Source organism: Taeniopygia guttata, chromosome 2 (genome assembly GCF_048771995.1).
Source record: "Taeniopygia guttata chromosome 2, bTaeGut7.mat, whole genome shotgun sequence".
NCBI lineage: Eukaryota > Metazoa > Chordata > Aves > Passeriformes > Estrildidae > Taeniopygia > Taeniopygia guttata.
The window spans coordinates 75729292-75751533 of record NC_133026.1 but is presented as its reverse complement, the minus strand read 5'-3'; positions in this window follow the sequence as shown (position 1 = coordinate 75751533).

Sequence of the window (22242 nt, the reverse complement as noted above, 5' to 3'; positions counted from 1 at the left end):
AAGACCTCCAGGTGCACCAAGGAAAATAGAACACCATGGAACAAGGTATCTGATGCGTGAGGGAATTGGCTGTGTTAAAGATAATTTTCTCAGAAGACGAGAGATTTCCTAAGAGCCCAGATTGTGTCCAGTGCACATTGCAAATGTGGTTAAGATTTGGACGGCTTGGACCAGAGATGTACTCCTGTTACCTGGCAACACTGCAGTGGAGGAAAGGTGAGGAGAGGGTGGGCATCTTAGCCAATAAATTAAGAATTTATGAGGATACTGTCGCCCCCCATTTCGTACCCATGTTTCGTCCGTGGAAACAAGGTTGGTTGAGCAAGTCTGGTGTGGTTCCCCCCCTCACACAGCCCCCCGTATAATACGACTAGCTCAGAGATAGAGGGCTGTGAGGGGATGAATATCAGGAGAAGGGTAAAGATATTCAAAAGAGGCTCTCACCACAGGAGAAGTTGATACAGCTCTCCTTATTCTGTGTTGTCCATGTGGAGAGCGGGGCAAAAGAGAACGAACAGGAAATGTCAGGGGTCTATAAAGGCTTTGGACAGGGTGGGCTTCCCTGGCTCTCCGCCAACCCTGTTGAGGTAGAAAGAAGGGTCCAGGGGTTATCTTGATCAGAGTCACAGGGTCCCGGGAAAGGAGGGGTAGAATGCCCATGAGCTCACTGTAACACCTTCCCCTTATTTGTTAAACAAAGTCACAGGAATTCACTGGGCTCAATTCAACCTTGAGTATAGGTCTCCCACCACCTACAGTTGGTGGTGTAGTTAGGCTTCCTCAGGTTAGCCAACTCTATGTGGTTGACTTCTGAGGTAGGAGGTATGAGACCCTTGATAGCTTTGAAAATCAAGTGACGCAGGATCCCGAACGCCAAGGTTACAAAGAACAAAATAACAAGGAGTAACAAAATTGATCTAACAACAGATGTCCACCACCCCAGCCCTTAAACAGTTCTGTAAACCAATCTTCAGATTCTTGCTTCACTTTTCCAATCAGGCTGTTCATGCTTCGAAGGGCAGCATGGATGTTTGGAGCTTTTGAAGTCAGGTCCATGCAACAAAGTCCTTCAAATTCCTTGCATTCATGTCCATGCATTAGCAAAAGGAAATCTATTGCAGTATGATTTTGCAGCGTGGCCTGTCTGGTAATTTCCTCGTCTTCTAGGAGGGAGCTGATGGCAGCAGATGTTAAGTTTGCCTGTTTGACTACCCAGCACTCTAGGTGGCCCAATTAACCTAGAGCTTTGGCTGCTGCGATCCACGGAAGAAACAGGGACACAGCAACCCTTTTTGACTTGGCCCAATGAAAAATTTCTGAGATACAATTTGGGTCCAGGTTGTCTGCAATTCTCTTTTGAATTTTGTTTTCCGATTTGTTTTTGTGAGTCCATTCACCAATTAGAATTTGGTAGGGTGTCAATACGGACAGCCTCCCGATTGTACATGGCCCTCCTAAAAGCCGAGATGGAATTCCTGCCCATGCCCTATCCCCACAAATTAAAAACAATCCCTTAGGGAGACCTCTGGGACTGGAGTGAGATGGGTTGTCTGCCCTGATATGGCTCGTGTTCTGACACCACTTCCTCGCAGCGAACTCCCCATGGTGTTGTTTTATAACATGGTATTCATCAGTGTTAGGTTTTGGGAGCACAGCAAAGCGTACACAGTAAGCTGCAGGAGGCGAACTCAATAGCTCTAACTCTTGGGGTTCCTGAGCTATCCTGGGCAAACCCCGCAACCACTCCTCTAGGGATTTCAGGATCCCCCCAACTTGCTACTGATCCTTGTGTGGTCAAGGGGTGTCTGACTCTAGGATTTCGTTGGACCTATATTTGTTCAGGCCTGCTGGAAATTCTCCAGCCTGCCGTGGAATTCCTACCAGACAGGTGGACATAAGGTCTTTTGCTGTTGCAGTGGACAAGCAAATGTTTTCCTGCTGTAGTGTCTGTGCCAGGGTCACCCAGACATTTTGACGTGGATGAGGAATGATCCATGCAGCTGCCTGATTGTTCAGCATTAGCAGGATGACAACTTGGATGGGGTTCATCACATGGTTTAGTGGGAGATAGGTCTTCTCTAAAAGGGAAAAACAGACATTTTAAGAACATGTTAAAGTTTTAGTCTCTGCCGGAAGGAATTCATGCTTAGGAGCATTCTTTTTCTTCCATCTGGCGGCATCTTCTCTTTGAAGCATCAGCTACTTGCTTCTTGTCCCCTTCTGTTTGACCTGGATTCTTGGGGACAAAAGGTTTCACCCACTTCTGGGGAATCCACTGAGGGCCTGAGGGAGTAGCTACACATGCATAGCCACGGCCCCAGGTTACAAGTTCATAGGGACCCTTGGTTTCCCAAGTTTCTGGATCCCTAATTAAGACTGGGGGATGCTGAGACAATGAACTAGTTGCAACTGTTAAAGTGACGTACAACAGGTGGACTCATATTTTCAAATGAACAGTTCAGAAAATTGATCGTAAAAATGGCTTTACAGAGCCTCTCTCATGGAGACATCCACGGAGCTGAGCTATTTTGTTTCTTAAATACCTGCTTGAGCATCTGGTGTGCACACTCGACTATAGCTTGACCTGTGGGGGAGTGGGCAATGCCAGTCTTATGTTCCACTCCCCACTGTTGGAGAAATTCCAGAAACTCCTTGGATATATACGCTGGGCCATTATCTGTTTTGATCATTTTTGGTACCCCCAATACTGAAAATGCTTGCACTAGGTGTTGTTTGACATGTGCAGCCTTTTGTCCTATATGAGCAGAGGCATACACTGCCCCTGAGAATGTGTCCACGCTTACATGAACGCATTCAAGGCGACCAAAACTCTGAATGTGTGTGATGTCTGTCTGCCATACCTCACAGCTGCTAAGGCCTCTGGGGTTTACCCCCATGCCCAACGATGGCACGGCCTGGAGCTGGCAATTAGGACAGTTGGTCACAATGGCTCGGGCCTGACTCCGTGTTAGCTGGAACTGTCGGATCAAACCTGGCACATTCTGATGGTAATGCTGGTGACTCAGCTTTGCCTGTGGGAAAACATCAGGGAGATGTGCTTTTTCAACTGGTGCAGCAAGGGAGTCTGCTTTGCAATTCCCCTCTGCAATCTCTCCTGGCAAATCGGTGTGTGACCTCACATGCATCACAAAGAATGGATGCTCTCGGTGAGAGATTAAATAAATTAGCCTTGAAAGCAACCTGAAGAGATGTTCATTTTCTATTTCTCTGAGCACAGCCTGCTCTGCCCTGGACACTACTCCTGCCACATAGGCAGAGTCTGTCACCAAGTTGAATGGTTCAGAAAACTTCTCAAAAGCTCTCACCACTGCAGCCAGTTCAGCCACCTGGGGGGTTCCCTCCACAAGCTCAACATCAGCTTCCCAATGCTGAGTCTGTGGATTTCTCCAAGTCATCACCGACTTATGGGAAGCCCCAGAGGCATCCATGAACACTGTGAGAGCCTTGAGTGCCCTCCAGCTCCTTTTCTCTTGAGGCATAAGGTGGAATTCCTAATTGAACAACTTGTGAGACGGGGCATGGACTGATATTTGTCCCCTGTAGCTGTCCAGGGATAGCTGGAGACTGGCGCTGCTCTGGAGCAAATGCTCAAACATCCCTTTGGCCAGTCTCTCAGGAGAGTTCCTTCCCTCCTCAGAAAGCCTGAGTGGAAGGTGGATACATGCAAAGTCACACCCTGCTAATTCACACAACCTCACCCTGGCCTTCTGAATCAGCTTTGCTATCAGCTCTTGTGGCCTAGTGATGGTTTTGGATCTTTGGAGCGATAGGAAAACCCATTCAATGATTAAGAGTGGATCCTTCTGCCCCTCGATCCATTGAAAAATCAACCCATGCAGGTGTGGCAGCTTTCCTAGAACAATGAATTGAAAAAGCACGTTTGGGTCACACCAATGTGCCTGCCTCTCTGACAAGGCCTTCTGTACCTTTTCGGTTGCTGTCTTTGCCTCCGAGGTCAGTTCCCTGGGGGAGGCCAGCTCCTTCTCCCCCTTCAATAAATTGAAGAGAGGTTCTAGGTCCTCATTTGTGAGGCCTAGACAGGGCCTCACCCAATTTAAAGACCCACACAGTGAGTGGAGGTCTGCTAGTGTTCTGGGGTTGCAATTTATCTCCAATTTGTGAGGGACAATAGTCCTTGCAGAGATTTCTAGGCCCAGGTATCTCCAAGGTGGCATTCTTTCAACTTTGTTTCTCTGCAATTGAAATCCAACAGAGGTTAAGACTTTAACCACTAGATCAAGCGTGTATTGGAGTATAGAGTCATTGGGAGCACACACAAGCCCATCATCCATGTAGTGAAGGATGATGGCATCCTTTCTCTCTGCGCGTACTGGAGACAGTAGTGCTGCTACATACTGATGGCATATGAAAGGGCTGGATTTTAAACCTTGGGGCAAAACTTTCCAGTGGTAACAGTTAATCAGGGCTTCCCAATTGATGGTAGGAACTGAGAATGCAAACCTCGGGGCATCTTCAGGGCGCAATGGAATTTGGAAGAAACAGTCTTTTATATCTAACACAGCTAATTTCCATTCCTGGGGAAGCATAGCTGGACTAGGCATCACCGGTTGGAGAGGTCCCATGTCCTCCACAATTTTGTTTATCTCTCTGAAATCGTGGAGCAATCTCCACTTGTCCTTCCAAGGCTTCTTTATTACAAAGACTGGGAAATTCCAAGGGCTGTCTGTTTCTTGCAGGTGTCCTTGAGCTACCTGCTCCTTCACAAGTTTTTCAAGTGCCTTGAGTTTTTCAGTACTCAAAGGCAACTGTGCTACCCACTTTGGGGTGTTATCCAACCACTTTAACTTGTGGGCAGGGCGCTCCACAGTGGCGACTTTCAAAATCCTGGGGTGTCTTAGGAATGATTAACTGGACTCCCCACTGGGACATGGTATTTCTCTCCCACAGAGGAGCCTTATAGTCTGCCACAAATGTCTGAACACTTGCCAATTTCCCATCAGGTCCCTCAATTTGGGCTACATTTTTTGAAATTTTTGCTAATGTAGTTCCTTCTCTACCCTGAAGTTTGCCTGCCACAAGTTGCAATTCCCAGTGTGGTGGCCACATGGTTTTAGGTATCACCATGGTGTCTGCACCTGTGTCCAGAACCCATTCCACCTGAAGGTGCTCTGACACATGTTCTAGGTTGCATGCCATCGAGGGTCTATCCTCTCCTACTACCTCTGCCCAGTGGACTTCTGGTGATTTTCCTTCTACTGTTATTTCTACTGCGTTGGGAATGGCTTGTGCCAGAATTTGCCTTTTTTCTAGATAGAATAGAGGGTGTAGAGAGCGTGCCAACAGCATAAGGCTGGATATTTTTCCCTTAGTAGTCATGGGAACTATTTCAATCTCTGGAGGTGTGTATGCCGTGTCCCCAATAACAAAATACTCACAGTCCAGTTCTATATTGTATGCCTGCAGGTCTTGTGAGCTCTTTGACAGGTCCAGGAGCACATGGTCACCGCCATGATCCTGCCGCGTGTGTTTTAGAGACGCTGCAGTGCTCTCTGAAGAGAACTCCAGATTATATTTCTCTGAAAAACAAGGTGTAAGAAGGGGATAAGGGGTGGGTGAAGGGGATAAGGGGTGGGTGAAGGGGTTTCAGGAGTGGGATATTGAGGAGGTGGGCAGGTTGGGGAAAAGGGAGTATTCGGACTGTGATTCTGTGTTCGTATGTATTTTTCTGCTTCCAAAATCTTTTTTCATGCTTGTAAAAAAATCGGAATAAATCGAGAAGCTTTATGTTCACCATTTTCAACTTTTAAAGTTAATATCTGTCCAATTTGGTCCCAAAAAGAAAGCAAATTCAGTTCTTCCACAGTGAAATTTTGTATTTCTGCTATTAGCCAGCATACGAAACGCAGGAGGAGCATGTTTGAGAACGATACATTGTTTAAAATATTGCTAAGGTGTTTTAGTGTGCTCTTTTGTTCCAGCAACAGTTTTGTACCCATTATTTTAATCATATCGCTGGTCTATTCTCCACCAGATTTAGTAACACAGTATGAATTAATCGAATTTCCCTCCGTGGAAATCCGGGTGCGAGGGAGGCGGGAGGAAGGGCGGTTGTCCCGCCACTTGCTGGGGCGGCTCCTGCCCTCTCTCTGGGGACAGGGTTGTCTCGCCACTTGCCAGAGCTCCCTCCCGTCACATATCCCTCAGGGAACGTGGGTACTCTCAACCCACCGGTTCCACACTGTCTTGCAGAGGGTCTCTGGCACCCCCTCAAGCAAGCAGCCCCCCCAGTTGCTTATGGTAACTCCTCCCAGCCAGGCGTGGTCCCGGGTGATGTGAACAGAGAACTTACCAAGCCTGTGACCTGCGGGGTTCGTCTGTGAACTCTCCAGCCGGCTTGCCTTGTGTACCCAGGCAAGATCTCCGACTTTTCCCTGTCACTCAAAGCCTTTAAAGGCAGGTAAAGTAACAGGGCAGTTGACTGTCCCAAAAGCTATTCGAGATCCTTTGAAATAAGGACTCCAGCTTCTGCGTGGGCTCAGAGGCAGCACATGTTGAGTGCCAACTGTGGTCCCCCCCCTCACGCAGCCCCCCGAATAATCCAACTAGCTCAAAGATAAGGGGCTGTGAGGGGAGGAATATCAGGAAAAGGGTAAAGATATTCAAAAGAGGCTCTCACCACAGGAGAAGTTGGTACAGCTCTCTTTATTCTGTGTTGTCCATGTTGAGAGCGGGGCAAAAGACAATGAACAGGAAATGTCAGGGGTCTATATAGGCTTTGGACAGGGTGGGCTTTCCTGGCTCTCCGCCAACCCCTTGGGGTAGAAAGGAGGGTCCAGGGGTTATCTTGATCAGAGTCACAGGGTCCCGGGGAAGGGGGGGCAGAATGCCCATGAGCTCACTGTAACAGTCCGGGACTTGATTGAAGAGAGTCATCAGAAACTAAAAAAGGAACTTAAGGAAGAAGTCTACCATATTTCACCGGAACCAACAAGAGTCTCTGCCATTAGGAGCTGGCATTCCCAAGCCAAGGAGAGAGGATACACTCCACGAGGAAACCTCTAGTTTTTTCTTCAGGAGCATGGAGAAGACAGGAGGAAGTGGGATGGAAAACCCACCTCCTCCTCAGCAGCCCGAGTACGTGAACTAAAAAGAACACCTAACACAAAAAGCTCATTTAGATTCAATGATGCTTCAATCTCTCACACACAGAATTCCAGACAATATAGGCATGATGATATAACTGATCCTCTTGAAGGAACATCAAGAACCTATTTTCAGGAAGAGAGCAACGTGTACCATGACCAAGAATAGACGGGCCCCGCCTCTAGCCAGGTAGAGGACAGGAACAATCAGATCTATTAGACCATGTAGATTTGATGGCCTGGCACATCTGAACCACAAAAATATATAGCTTTAGTTTACATCGGTGCCCAGTGTACCCTGATGCCATCAATATATCTAAGAACAGAATCCATTTCTATTTCTGAGATAGCAGGACGATCCCAGCAGCTTACTGTATTAGAGGCCAAAGTGAGTTTAACTGGGAACAGGTGACAGAAACACCCCATCGTGACTGGACCAGAGGCCCCATGCATCCTTGGCATAAACTATCTTAGAAATGGATATTCCAAAGACCCAAAGGACATCGCTGGGCTTTCAGAATAGCTGCTGTAGAGGCAGAAGACATCCGGAAACTGAATAGTTTGTCTGGTCTCTCAGATGACCCTTCTGCTGTGAGACTGCTGAGAGTTGAGGAACAACAGGCACCAATTGCCACAGCAACAGTACACTGTTTGCAATGTTGTACCAGCAGAGACTCTGTGATCCCCATCCATGAGATGATCCATAAACTGGAGAGCCAAGGGGTGGTCAGCAAAGCCCATTCGCCTTTCAACAGCTCTATATTGCCAGTGCACAAGTCCAGTAGGGAATGGAGACTGACGGTGGATTACCGTGGCCTGAATGAGGTCACACCACCACTGAGACCTGTCGTGTCAGACATTTTGGAACTTCAGTACGAGCTGCAGTCCAAGGCAGCAAAGTGGTACACGACCATTGGTATTAAGGATGTCTTCTTCTCCATTCCTTTTGCAGCGGAATGCAGACCTCAGTTTGCCTTCACCTAGAAGGGAGTGCAGTACACCTGGAACTGACTGCCCCAGGGGTGTAAGGACAGTCCCACCATCTGCCATAGATTGATCGAAGCTGCACTGGAAAAGAGCGAGGCTCACGAACATCTACACTATATCGATGACATCATTGTGTGGAGGAGCACAGCAAGGGAAGTCTTAGAAAAAGGAGAAAACATTATCCAGATTCTGCTGAAAGCTGGTTTTGCCATTAAGCAAAGCAAGGTTAAGGGACCAGCTCAAGAAATTCAGTTTCTAAGAGTCACGTGGCAAGATGGATATCATCAGATCCCGACAGAAGTAATCGACAAGATCACTGCTATGTCTCCACCTACCAACAAGAAGGAGACACAAACTTTCCTAAGTGCCATAGGCTTTTGGAGGATGCACATTCCCGAGTACAGCCAGATTGTGAGCCGTCTCTACCTGGTCACAGGCAAGAATGATTTCCACTGGGGCCCCAAACAGCAACAAGCCTTTACCCAGATGAAACAGGAAATCACTCATGTGGTAGCCCTTGGTCCAGTCAGGACAGGACCAGAAGTAAAGAATGTGCTCTACTCTGCAGCCAGGAGGCATAGTCTGTCCTGAAGCCTTAGGCAGAAGGTGCCTGGGGAGACTCGGGGTCGACCACTAGGATTCTGGAGCCAGAGCTACAAAGGCTCTGAAGCAAACTGCACTCCCACAGAGAAGGAAATCTTGTCTGCCTATGAGCTGCCTCAGAAGTAATTGGCACTGAAACACAGCTGCTTCTGGCACCCCGACTACCAGTGCTGGGGTGGATGTTTAAAGGAAAGGTTCCTTCCACACATCATGCCACAGACACCACATGGAGTAAATGGATTGCTCTCATCACTCAGAACACCTGTATTGGAAATCCAAATCACCCCGGGATTCTGGAAATTATAATAAACTGGCCTGAGGGGGAGACTTTTGGATTGTCCTCGGAAGAAGAGGAGCAAGTGGCACGTGCAAAGGAGGCCCCACCATATAATGAGCTACTGGAAACTAAAAGACAATATGCCCTTTTTATGGATGGTTGCTGCAAAATAATAGGCACTAGCCGAAAATGGAAAGCTGCAGTGTGGAGCCCCACATGACAAGTAGCACAAGCTACTGAGGGACAAGGTGGATCGAGTCAGCTTGCAGAGCTTAAAGCCATCCAGATGGCTTTATATATTGCTGAATGAGGAAAGTGGCCGACGCTCTATCTCTACACTGACTCATAGATAGTAGCTAATGCTCTGTGGAGATGGCTGAGTCACTAGAAAAAGGCCAACTGGCCGCGAAGAAGAAAACCCATCTGGGCCCCGAGATCTGGCAGGACACTGCCACCCAAGTGAAGAAGCTGACTGTGAAGATTCAACACATAGATGCACACATACCCAAGAGTCAGGCTACTGAAGATCATCACAACAACAAACAGGTAGACCGAGCTACCAAAGTGAAAATATCACAAGTAGACCTAGATTGGCAGCATAAGGGAGAATTATTCCTAGCTTGTTTGGCCCATGATGCTTCTGGTCATCAGGGCAGAGACGCAACATACTGATGGGCCCGTGATCGAGGGGTGGACCTTACTATAGACAACATCTCACAGGTCATGCACGACTACGAGACCTGTGCTGCAATCAAACAGGCCAAGTGGATGAAGCCTTTGTGGTACAGTGGACGAGGGTTGAAATACAGGTATGGGGAAGCCTGGCAAATTAACTATATCACGCTTCCCCAAACCCACCAAGGCAAGCACTATGTACTGACCATGGTAGAAGCAACCACAGGATAGTTGGAAACCTACCCTGTGCCTCATGCCACTGCCCAGAACACCATCTTAGGCCTAGAAAAGCAGGTCTTGTGGAGACACGGCACCCCTGAGAGAATTGAGTTGGACAATGAAACACATTTCAAGAACGGCCTTATCAGCACCTGGGCCAGAGAACATGGCATTGAGTGGATATATCATATCCCCTATCATGCACCAGCTACCGGGAAAGTCGAATGATGCAATGGACTGCTTAAGATCACCCGCACTCGATGGCGTGGTCTTAACAGTCAGTGGGGGAACCTTCAAGAATTCGGAATTGAACTTGGCAAAAGCTACCTGGATAGTCAACACCCGAGGGTCCATCAATAGAGCTGGTCCTGCCCAGTCTGAACCCTTGCACACAGTGGATGGAGATAAAGTCCCTGTAGTACATATGAAAGGTATTTTAGGAAAAACTGTTTAGATTAATCGCACCCCAGGCAAAGACAAACCCATCCATGGGATTGTTTTTGCTCGAGGACCCAGTTATACTTAGTGGGTAATGCAGAAGGATGGGGAAACCCATTGTGTACCACAAGGAACCTAAGTCTTAAGAGAGAACTATGTGTAGGATTTCATCATGATGCAGATGGAAATAGGAAAAGGGGTGGATCATATCCAAGATTGAAGTACCAAAATGTTTCCTATTACCATCCGAGTAGCAGTTGCCTCTGGACAGTTTTCCGTATCTCCTGTTAATAGGCCCATCAATGTCTTGCCACATGACTCAGAGATAACACTCTCCAGGAGCCAGTTCTGTTTAACAGGTGATTAAGGACACACCTCATGACTCAGAATAACATCAGCCTATTATGAGATGCTCCACCCAGGGGGGAGGAGCTAAGCATTCCCACGTGTATAAATTCGGAGATTTCTAGACAGAGAGGCAGCCTTTTCACAGGTTTCTGAGAAGACACAGCAACCACATCTGCCATTCCAAGAGGACTGCAGTCACTCCAATTTGGACTGTTATCAGCACGCTGGCCAGAGGGGTGTCAGGTTATATTCTGACTTTGTCAGTAGTCTTCCTTTTATATCATTGCATGTATTTTTGTCTTTTTCCTTTTTCACAATAAATTGTATTTCTGACTTAGAGTCTCTCACTAGTTTTGCTTTCAAACCAAAACACCCATACAGGTATCTTTTGGATCTGTTAGCTTCAAAATGAAAGAAATAGAAGAAATTATTGATGTGAAGAAAGAAAGAACTCCAAGAAAATCCTGGTCAACTACAACAAATCAGTAGCAACAACAGCAGTAAGGGGCCCCATTATAAAATGTTTCTATCCAGTGAAATTAGAAGTATGGAAAAACACAAGATATAGAATTCTTATATTCTTATTTCAGATAATTCTTTTGCACTGTTTTTAGGCATAAGAGGTAAATAATTTGCTGTATATCTAGCATGTCCTTGACATGGGTGTGGAAATCCATACCACTATTCTACTTTTGTCCAATACTTTTTAGTGGATATATCATATCAGCTAGATTTATGAAGACTAGAGGAAGAGCATATCATTATTTATGCAATACAAATAAAATAAACATTTGTCTTAGAATTCACTGAGAACATTCTTCTTTTCTTTTCTTAAAAGTTAGAAAACCTGTTTATTTTTTTCCTTTCCTTCAGTGACTTAACTTCCTAACAAATCTTACCCTTTTGTATAGTTTATCTTTTCTTCTCCAACTTTTTTGTTCTCTGCTTTATATCTAACATCTAATGTTGACCATCACTTAAAGTCCGTACTGTGTTTGGTCTTTCCCTCACAAATAGTGCTGAGAAATTGATTTTAACAAAGTAAAGGATTTCCTTTGCAGCAATTCATTAACTTTACAAAGGGCACAAAAAGCTGCTTACACTAATGAATGTCACTAAAAAGATAAAAACAAGAACAACTTTTTTCTTCCAATTCATAACATATGTGTCACTTTGTCATCTCGAGGCCACTAATCAAGTTTCTGTCAGAAATACATAAAAAGGAAATTGTTTCAAAATGAAAATTGACAGGATAAACCAGACTTGTTAGAAAGGTGATCTCTCTAAGGATTGGTAGGCGGATTACCTGCATGACAAATATTTTGCTAATGAGGTGGTGTCTTTTAGTATCAAAAGAAATCTTTCCTGTGTCAAACCTTTCAATCACAGACTCATAAAGTCATTTAGGTTGGTAAAGACTTCTACATGCACCAAATCTAACATTCACCCAGCACTGCCAAGTCTACCACTAAGCTGTATCCCTAACAATTACATCTACAGTCTTGACTGTTAAATACCTTCACGGTTGGTGACTCAATTACTTCCCTGAACAGTCCATTTTGAAGATCAACTTTTTTGGTTAATTTTTTCCTAGTATCCAACTGAAACTTCTGCTGGCACACTCTTGTCCAATTGCTTGTTTTTGGAAGAAACTGACACTCACCTCACTACAATCTTGTTTCACTTAGTTGTAGAGTTCGATAAGATCTCTTTACAATATGAAAAATATACATGAGATTGTGGTCTTTTGTTCTGGTCAATTTGATCTTGGGAAGATTACTAGAAGTTACACACTCAAAATATATATAATTCTGATCATATTTTCAATTCAGTATAGACAATAGACACCTTACAATACAAACATGGGTAAAGTGAATTCTATGTGGTATATGTTACCAAAAGTACTACAAAGAATATTTATTATTTACTTTTACAAAGCAAGCAAGAAATTTTTTTTGAGGGGAATATACAAAATTACAAATGTAGTTGCTTTGGAAAACAAACCCTTATTCCTACTGGAACTGAAATTTAGTCCTATAAATTTTAGATCTTTGTAACAATGAGTATGAGTACATTAAAAATGATAATAAGACAAAAGTAAAAAAACTCAGCAAAGGACTTAAAGCAAACTTTTCTTCAAGTAAATCTTATGTCCTCAGTGACTGAAAGCATTTTGTTGTAAGGTGTTCTGTTGACTTAAGTTGTCAGACAAACTTGGATGGAGGACATAGAAAAGTATGGATGACATAGTGATTGCATTATAAGCATGCTTTTCCATAATTAAAAAAATTACATCTGTATCAAGCAGTTCCTAGATTTCTTACCAGCATGTAAAAAGTGAGAAGATTATATGGTATGCTCCAATTCTTTTTCATGCACTGAACTCCTAAAATTTCCTTAGGAAAGCCTGGGTTGATTCAGACTCCAGGATTCTCAGCTTAATATCATCAAGTATTTAAATGTTTAAAACTATTGTCAGAATGGGATAATGAGGATTCCATATTGATAACATAATGCTCTGTAGAAGGGAACAAGTTTCCCAGGGAAGCGACCAAAGCACTAAGCCTGGCTTCAGGACATGTTTGGACAATGCTTTTAGGCACATGGTGTGATTTTTGAGGTATCCTGCACAAGGTCAGGAGCTGGACTCAGTGATCTTGATGGGTGCCTTCCATATCAGCATATTTTATGATTCTTTGATTCTCTGAAATATTTTTCCAATGTTGTTTGGTTAAATAAATGTGAAATTACTTGTGCCTAAAATATCCACCCAATAGATAAATTAGTTTGATTAGTGTTTAGCACAGAAAGGAAGATAGAAGCTGAATCTACAATATAAATCTTTACTAACAGAAGCATAGGACAGTGCTTCCTGAGGAAGTGGCACTCAGTTTCACAAGAAAACCACATCCAATACTTTACAGACATGCTTTAGTTCTGGCTTTTTTTCTATTATCTTTTTCAATAGCAAACCAGACAGTGAGATGCAACTTGATCCTCACCGAAGACAAGCATCAGAGTGAATAGTAAAAACTGTGAATCTAGATAAGTCAGCTCATTACCTAAGTGAATAATTTAAAAATGGTTTTGAAAAAGTGGCATGATTTTTATGGTGGCAGGAAGGGAGGCTTTGGTTCTTACTAATGCTGGACTTGATTGGTTGCATGGCAGTTTCATCTTCTCTACACACTTTTTCTGGCAGGAACACATTTCAGACATATCTCTTAGTTTTTCAGTGTCCAAAACTGCCAGAAGAAGAAGAAAAAGCAGATGCTCTTTCAGCTCTGACTTTTGCTCAAGCGGTCTCCGGTGATCATAACTGGATGTGAGATAAACATTTTGAAACTTGCTAGGGGTTAATTTCTTTTTTTTTTTCTTGCTTAATTTGGTTGGTAAGTACCCCTAATAAATTGTATGGTACTATAAACCAGGGGTCCTTCATCCAGGTACTGAGTCGCAAATCAAGTTACTTCTCTGCAGGCAGTCAGAAAGGAGTGGAAAACATTTCCCAATCATTTATTCAATGCAGGCAAAATTGTCTGTGTTTCCATAGAATATTAAAATGCTTCAGTCATCCAGAAAAAGTTGTATTTGTGTTAGGATAGAAATAAAATGTATTTGATCTCTTGAAGCTGAAAATAGACTGAAATGTGGAATTAAAGGAGGATGGTTCTAAGGAACTTCCTATAGCATCTGTTCTATCACTCAGATGTAGTTCAGATGGAATCACTGGAACTGACAATGGAGAAGATATTTTCCTACTCTTCTCCTCTATCCCTTTGTCTTAAAGCTCATAGCAGGTTTCCATAGGTCCCTACAATCTATAAACTATTTGCAATCAACGTCTGTAAAAAATGAAAAGCACTTAGAAGTATAGAGTGAGACAGAATAAGCAACATCATTGTATTCCTTCCGTACAGAGAAGTAAAGACTGAAGTTGTTCCTGAGGTCCTGACTTTAAGGATTAAGAATAAAATCTCATACTTTAGAGGTTTAGGTACTTTTCTGAAAAGATTGGGAAAAAAAAGTTTCATCCACAGAACCATAACTGAGCAGGCAAAGAGAGAGTAGCTTTTCACCTTCTCTTGAAGTATCAGATGCGAATCTAGAGGTAGAGGCAGGGCACTGAGGAAGGCAGAATCACTGTTCTGGTGAAGTTCATTAAGCCCTATTTCTTCATGGCCCAAAATTTTGAGAAATGGATACAAAGAAACCTAAAGCATTGAGAACAAAACCTACCCTTTTTTCTCTTGGAAATAATTTTTTTGAGGATACAAATAAAGAAAGCAAGTTGCAGAAAAGTAGCTTTATATGGGGTCATGCTGTCAGAATCCCTATACTGTAAACACCATTGTAGCATCTTTAGAGAAGCATGAAGAAAGGTATCAAAGACACCAAGTACATATTCATATTCAGAGATCTTCTTAGGTATGAGGATAAATGAGAGGTTTTGTGGAGACCAACTGGTGTGTCCTGAAAACTGAATCATAGTCCTGATTAAGTTTATCTCATCAGGCATGATGTATTCAAGGTTGTAAGTAGCAATTCTGTCAAAAGATGTTTGCTGAATTTGAATAAAACCTTAAATGTCAACAGATTCTGAAAGAGTATAAATAAATAATTTGCATCATGCTAGCCATCTCAGTCAAAATAATGAATAAATGCTGACATCAGTGTTCATATATGTAATCTGCAAATGCAATTCTAACACAGGGCTTCTGTATTTCAAAATCCTTGGAAGTCCAATAGAAACTAATATTATTTCTGATTTTTTTTTATTCTTTCTGTGGGAGAAATTTTGCAACATACTCAAGCAGGGATTTATATAGATTATTTATTTCCATGGAGAAAAGAAAGAGAAAGCCTTAGAGATTTTCATTTACCCAAAAATGTTTTTTATTAAATTAGTTTTGATTTGCTGTCTGTTTTCCTTGTTTATACAAAAAAAAGAACATTCCTGCTTCTCTTATCCAGCGGTAACTTTATTGTTTCACTAAAAGATGGGTTTTTAAAAAATTTTATTCATCTGAATTTATTTTTTTCAAAGACAGAATATCAGTCTTTTTTCTTTGTCTGTCTCATAATCACCCCTAGAGCTAATAAGCTAGTTTTGTAAGAGGAGCCCAAACTATTCACATCCAAAGGAAATTGAATTTCATGTCCATTTATAAAAATATATATGTGCACATTTCTATCATTTATTTAAATTATAAGGTGAGTTACTCTTTCTAAACATCCACCTGTCTCCTATATTTTCCTAAACTTTTTTTTCTAAGTTATTGTGTACTTTCTCAACTAAGAATACCAGAAAAAATGTAATAATTATCCTATTTATATTAAATGACAGATGTTCCAGATGTCCAGTCCTCTCCTGCAGGGGTTGGATCTAGGAAAATGCATCAGTTGCAATGCAACTGCAGTTAGACAGCAAAGATGATGTATAGAAAAAATAGCAGAAATCTTGCTGCGATTTCTATATTTTCATTTTAACACCAGTGTTTTTTGCAGGACTTGTTTTATCACAACAAACAGGTATTTCAGTTAGGTCTTAGTTATATGTGTTCTGAGATAGGATACTTTAAAAAAAATAGGTTTGTCCATCTTTCCAGGAAAATGTTTTGGCAGTGTTCAAGGTAAACAGTAGTGCCTATCATTTATGAGAGATCAGGTATTTACTTATACTCTGCGGCTCCCCACTAGCAGGGTCATGTCATTATTATAACTCTAGTCACAAAAAGCACAGATGAAATAATTCTGCTTCAAAAAAGAGATTCTGCCAGCTTTGTCACAGGGAATTGTGCTTGCCACTTCATACCCTCAGGGAGAGGCAGATTCCTCTAGAGGTCTGATGAATCCCATGTGGTCTTTCCCAGCAGGACAAAAGTAATTTGTGCTTATTGTCTGCTAATTTTGCAGTGGGAACACAGGCCAGTCACCATGGGTCTCATAGACCTGTAACAACTCATTGGCATGATCCATAAACCTAAAAGAAAATTTTCACACTTGGATTGGAAAAGATACCATATAAAGTGCCTCAGATCAGTACAGAGAAAATTAGTCTGGGATATAGCCACACAATTGCAGCAGCTGCTTTGTCTCACAGCTCAGTAAAACCATAGATTTCTATATTAATACTTGTATCCAGGCTAAATAAACTTTATTACCAAAACTGCATGAGAGTCATCATGTCTAGATTTGTAAAATACTAAGTGGATAGTGGAGCTATGAGGAAAATTGGCTCAACTAGTGATCTCAAAATGTTTTAAGATCATTATGGCTGATATTCATCTGGTGTTGATACTGGCACTGTTACTGCTTACCATCTGTATTAATGGTCTGATGGAAAAGAAAACAACCTCAGAAAATACAAAGGTAAACCCAAGCTGAGGGTAGTGAATAATATGTCGAAAAATAGGGCTGTTGTACAGAAAGCCCTTAGTAGGTGAGGGATGATTGTATATCATACAAAGATATTTTTAGTTTTATTAATTACCAATTTGACTTTTCTTCAACAAAATAAAATCCTGAAAACTATTATTCTTTGTGTCCTAACCATAATTGTCCTCATAAAGAACACATTTTATTTCTGTGACTTATAGATTATGTGATCTGCTAATTCTTTCCCTAATAATTTTGAAACATTTGTCCAATCACTACCACATTTAGTACAGAAATAGAGAGCTCACAGTTATTAAGTTCCAGTAAGTCTCATGAAAACAGGCACAGGAATATAAAGATTATTGCCTCTCCTACAAGAAAAAAAGTTCAGTTTAGCTCAGCAGTGTTGCCAAGCACACAGAACATAAAAGCTTTAGTGGAGGAGAAAAAGAGGTGAGGACAAAAGCTAACATGCTAGAAGGCAAGATTAGAGACAAAGTATTAACAATTTGAGAAACAGCTAAAAAGCCTGTGTAATATATTCACATGAAATTTGACTTGAAATCAGTTCTTCTCCTCATGAATATCTTGGAGTTGGAAGTTTGAAAACTTGTAGCACAAAGTAAGGATAAGAACAGACTCAGACTAAGCTTAAGAAAATGTAATTGACAAAGCAGAAACAAAGTATTCTCCCCCATACACAAAGAAAAAAGTACAAAGCCATTGTCATAAATTGGGGTATGAATCCTAATATTTCACAGAATCACAGAATATGATGATTTGGAAGGGACCCTCAAGGATTGTCAGTCCACCTCCTTACCTTGCACAGAGCACCCCAAGACTCAAGCTATGTGCCTGGGAGTGTTGTCCAAACACTTGAACTCTGACAAGGTTGGTGGTGTGACCACTTCCCTGGGGAGCCTGTTCCAGTGTCCAAACATCCTCTGGGCAAACTTGAAATGTGTGACGACCGAAGAATCCTACCACTGGAAAACTTACTGAAAGAATAAATAATTGATGTTACTATAGGGGCTCAGTATGATAAAACTGTGTGAAATGAAAGTGGCAACACTTACACAATTAAAATGTCAGTAGCTTCGAAAAGTTATTACTGACCTTTGAAACAGCCAGTATACCCTCTTATTCCAACATCTTATAATTCCCCCTTATTGCCAACCTCTTCTAATAGGAATCTTCAGAACAGAAGAGCTTTTGATTTAAATATAATATTTCTCCTCTTAAAAGAGTAAAATGATACTCTGTGTAAGGAGTAGAATGTATACCTGATGCATGAGATTCTACCTTTTACGAGATGTTACCTACAAAAATAAATTTTTAAAATATTAAATGTGTTCAGAATTCTGAAATCTGAAATCCTTTGTTATTTTTCCCACACACAGCAGCATAGACTTTTAATCCATTAAATGAGTCATTTTTCTTTGCATGTTTCAGTTCTTTAGTCTGATGAGAGCAACCTTTCCTCTTTGTTATCTACTGGATATGACTTAGCAGCTATGAAAATGTACTGCAAGTATCAGAAACCTTTTCTGATGGAATGAAAATACAGCTTGATTCAAGAAAATCACTGAAGTTTTTTTTTAAGGTCTGCCAGTTCTTGACCTTCATCCCTGGTAATTTAATTATTGTTCATGAGGATATTCATCTATTTCTTTTTTAATGGCATTCTTGGTTCAGTGGGCAATAGCAGGGTTAAAGCTGCATGTGCATCTACATCCTGGCAAATCCCTATCCTTTTTGTGCACCTGTAATGAAGCATGTTTATTATTCCATGTTAGGAACACTCCAGCTATCAAGATGGGAGAAGCAGATGTTTTCAGAAAGGTCTGGGGACAAGTAAAATGAGTAAGATGGAATTAGAGACTTTGAAGGAGGAAGCCAGAATGAAGATCCTCAATTCCTTAAGGCTTTGTTTCAAAAAAATTAATATCATGCTTCTTAATTTAATACTACAGGGCTTGAGCTGCTACCCTTCTTTCAAGATATTTAGTATCTTTTTAGCTGATCAGGTCACCACAGCATGTGATAAAATGTTTACAATGAAGTAACAGATGAGTATATGATCAGACATAATAGAATGTTTGATTGTCTCTCAAAATATTTTCAGCTTTCTCCAATCTCAAAATTTAACTTTACTGGTTTGAATTAGTTCTCTAAACTAATGTTTGAGGCAGTCTACATGAAAGGGTAGGAGACATATTCAGATGACATAATGGACCATAGGATTTCATTTAAAGTTCCTCTTCACTTGACTGGTTTGGATAATCAATGTGTAAAATTTCAGGGGAGGTTTACTAATAAAGGTCAACCTTAGACACATACTTGTCACATTCTCAAGCATTCCTTAGCAAGCCTATCAGGAATATTTCTGTGCTTATTTCAAACATCATCTGCATTAGTAAGTTCACACTGGTGCAATTTACTTGCTGTTGTTCCCTAGTGGACCTGCATTGGTATATTTTAAGCATGCTTACCTAAGGCTTTCATTATGGTTTAACTCCCTCAGAACAGTATCAGAGCAGATTTCTTTAAAGATAGTAACAATAAATATTCTGCCAGCCTAATCAGAATAAAATAAGAGCTAGGAAAGAAAAGTAATCCTTGACAAGACCCTAAACTAAACCAAACATTCACTGAATGAGATAGTAAAGCATGCTCATAATTCTTTGTTTCCAACACATGGCAACCTGAGTATCCTGTAGAGGGATGTGTTGTCACTCTACAGCAAATACTCTAATTTTAGATGTCCTCAGTGCTCTCTTTGCAGAGTGCATAAAGTCATGAGCCAGAGAAGAGTTGAGGATGAATGTGGACAGCTCCCATCACCAAGACCCACAAATTCTGACAATTCTACATGCACTCTAGTCATGAACATGAGGCAGGTACTATACAAAGTGCTGGGAACATAACTCTGGGAGAGGGAGATAAATTGTCTGGACACAAACTTCAACAAATCATTCAGTGTGTGGGCTACTCAAGGACTCAGATGAGTGTCTTTCCTAACACAGACATAATTTATTTACTTCATGCATTTTTAGATGTCTTTTGGGGATAAGATAGCTACCCCAATATAGTTTTTCATGAAATATTCTTGAAGACCGGGAACAGAGATTTTTTTTTTTTTTGATTTTTCTAGATGAAGAGAATACCAGATGACATGAAAACATTGAAGAAGACACTGAGTCTAGGCAGATAAAGTTAAATATGTTTCTAATCTTGTTGAACATCAAGGTATTTATTGCAACATAAATAAATAAATCATTTTTCCAATTGATATAACATACTGGGGGTTTTAATTAAAGTTGCAATTCTGAAGGACAAAAGAATAGAACAGAAACTCCCTAGACAAAAAGGTATCAGAAAGGAAAGTTGTGGTAAAGAAGTACAATCCAATACTTGCTTGAAATCTTATGGATGAGGCCCATTAGGGAGTGTCAGACAAGCAAGACCTCACCCAGAGATATATGACCTCTGGGCAATTTTAGTGTCAATCTTGAGTTCTAAATATTAACTTCCAAATTTGTTGTAAAGATCACTGAATTAGTAGAACAAAATTGTAACATCCTCACCATGTATGCCAAGAGTGAATGATAAAAAGGTTAACTAATATCTACCTCAATTCTGACAAATGAAAAATAAATGCTTCTAAATGATGTGCCTGAATTTCTGCCCTCCATTAAGTTGAAAATTATAATTGTGTTAAAATATGTTATGATGCATTAACATATTTGTATGATTTTTCAAGGTTTCTAAGTAGAGCATGAGTGACTGAGTCCCAAGGAGCAGTATTGAACAGTATTTCCTCTGTTCAGTCTTGCAGTCCCAGAAATGGAAGGAAAGTGCAATCAGCACTAAAGGTATCATAGGGCTTTCAAAGACCTTGAGCAAACAGACTAAGGAAACAGTCCTCTACCAAATAGCAGTTTGGTTTTTTTTTAATTTAGTAGTAAGCAATTATTTCCTAGGAAATCCCATTGCAGGTTGAAAATTGGAAGCAGAGCTGCTACTGTTTGGCTGGCTTTTCCTACTCCAGAAAGAGTAGTTAGGCCATTTTAAAAAGTCTCTTATTTTTCACCTGCTTCTTTCCTTTGGTCTTGTGCTTAACTTGCAGGAGTCAAAGCCTAGTTTCTACACATAGGAATGACTTGCACTGATAGTCCTTGACAAGACAGTGCAGATTCTGGACTCTCTCTTCAGTGAGTGATAACCTAGTGTAGGTTTGGCAACAGATGGAAGAATGCTTCTTGGACAGCTGCCTACCTGCAATCCCACACTCCTTTGCACATAACACAGATTTAGAGAAGCATTTCATCAGGACTTTTGTTTAAGTGTTCATCCATAGTGTGAAATCACGATCACTTGATCTGGTCTCCCTCGAATTTGGTTGGCTGATTGTTGTACTCATCCAAAGTCCATACCTGTATGACACTATGATGCAATTCCAGACGAAATACATTCTGTTAAAGCCATTGAAGGATTGTGAATGTCCTTGTCATCCTAGAAGGTCACTGTGAGAAAAGAAAAAAATTACAAGCAACCAAACAAACAGAAAATCCCACCTTTTTACAAAATAGGTGTTTGGAGCATTTGCAAAAGGAAGCAAAATATGATAAATGAGACAGTAAAAGTCACTGGTATGAACTATAATAAGGGCTCAATTAAGGCTCAGTAGTTGTAAATAATTGAAAACATCTACTAGTTTAATTTTGATAGAAAGTATAAAAGTATAAGGTACTTAATGAGATCATCCTTGAAGTTACAAGCAGAAAATTGTTTTTCAGGTCATTCCGTATCAGACAGTTGTGCTTTTCTTCCTAAGAAATTATGCCATCCTTCCTAAAAAGTACAGTTTGGGTTTATTTTTGCTTTTTGCTATGTGGGTGGAACTTCCCAAGTAAGGGCTTCCAACACAATATGATCTGAAATTGCATGTTTCAGTTGTTTTATATTTGTTTGCTCTAGTTTTGAATTTTATTTAAATATTTACACATTTTCTATTAAAAATATTTATATACACTTGCACTTGGATTTGAGGGAAACATTAAGCAATAGGCTTTCTCAGCAATAGCAAAGAATGAATAAAATATAAAATCAAATATATTTTTAAATTTTCAAAAAAAATACAAGTATACAAATTAAATTAATTGTATACCTTTTAAAGTAGGTAAACTTGGA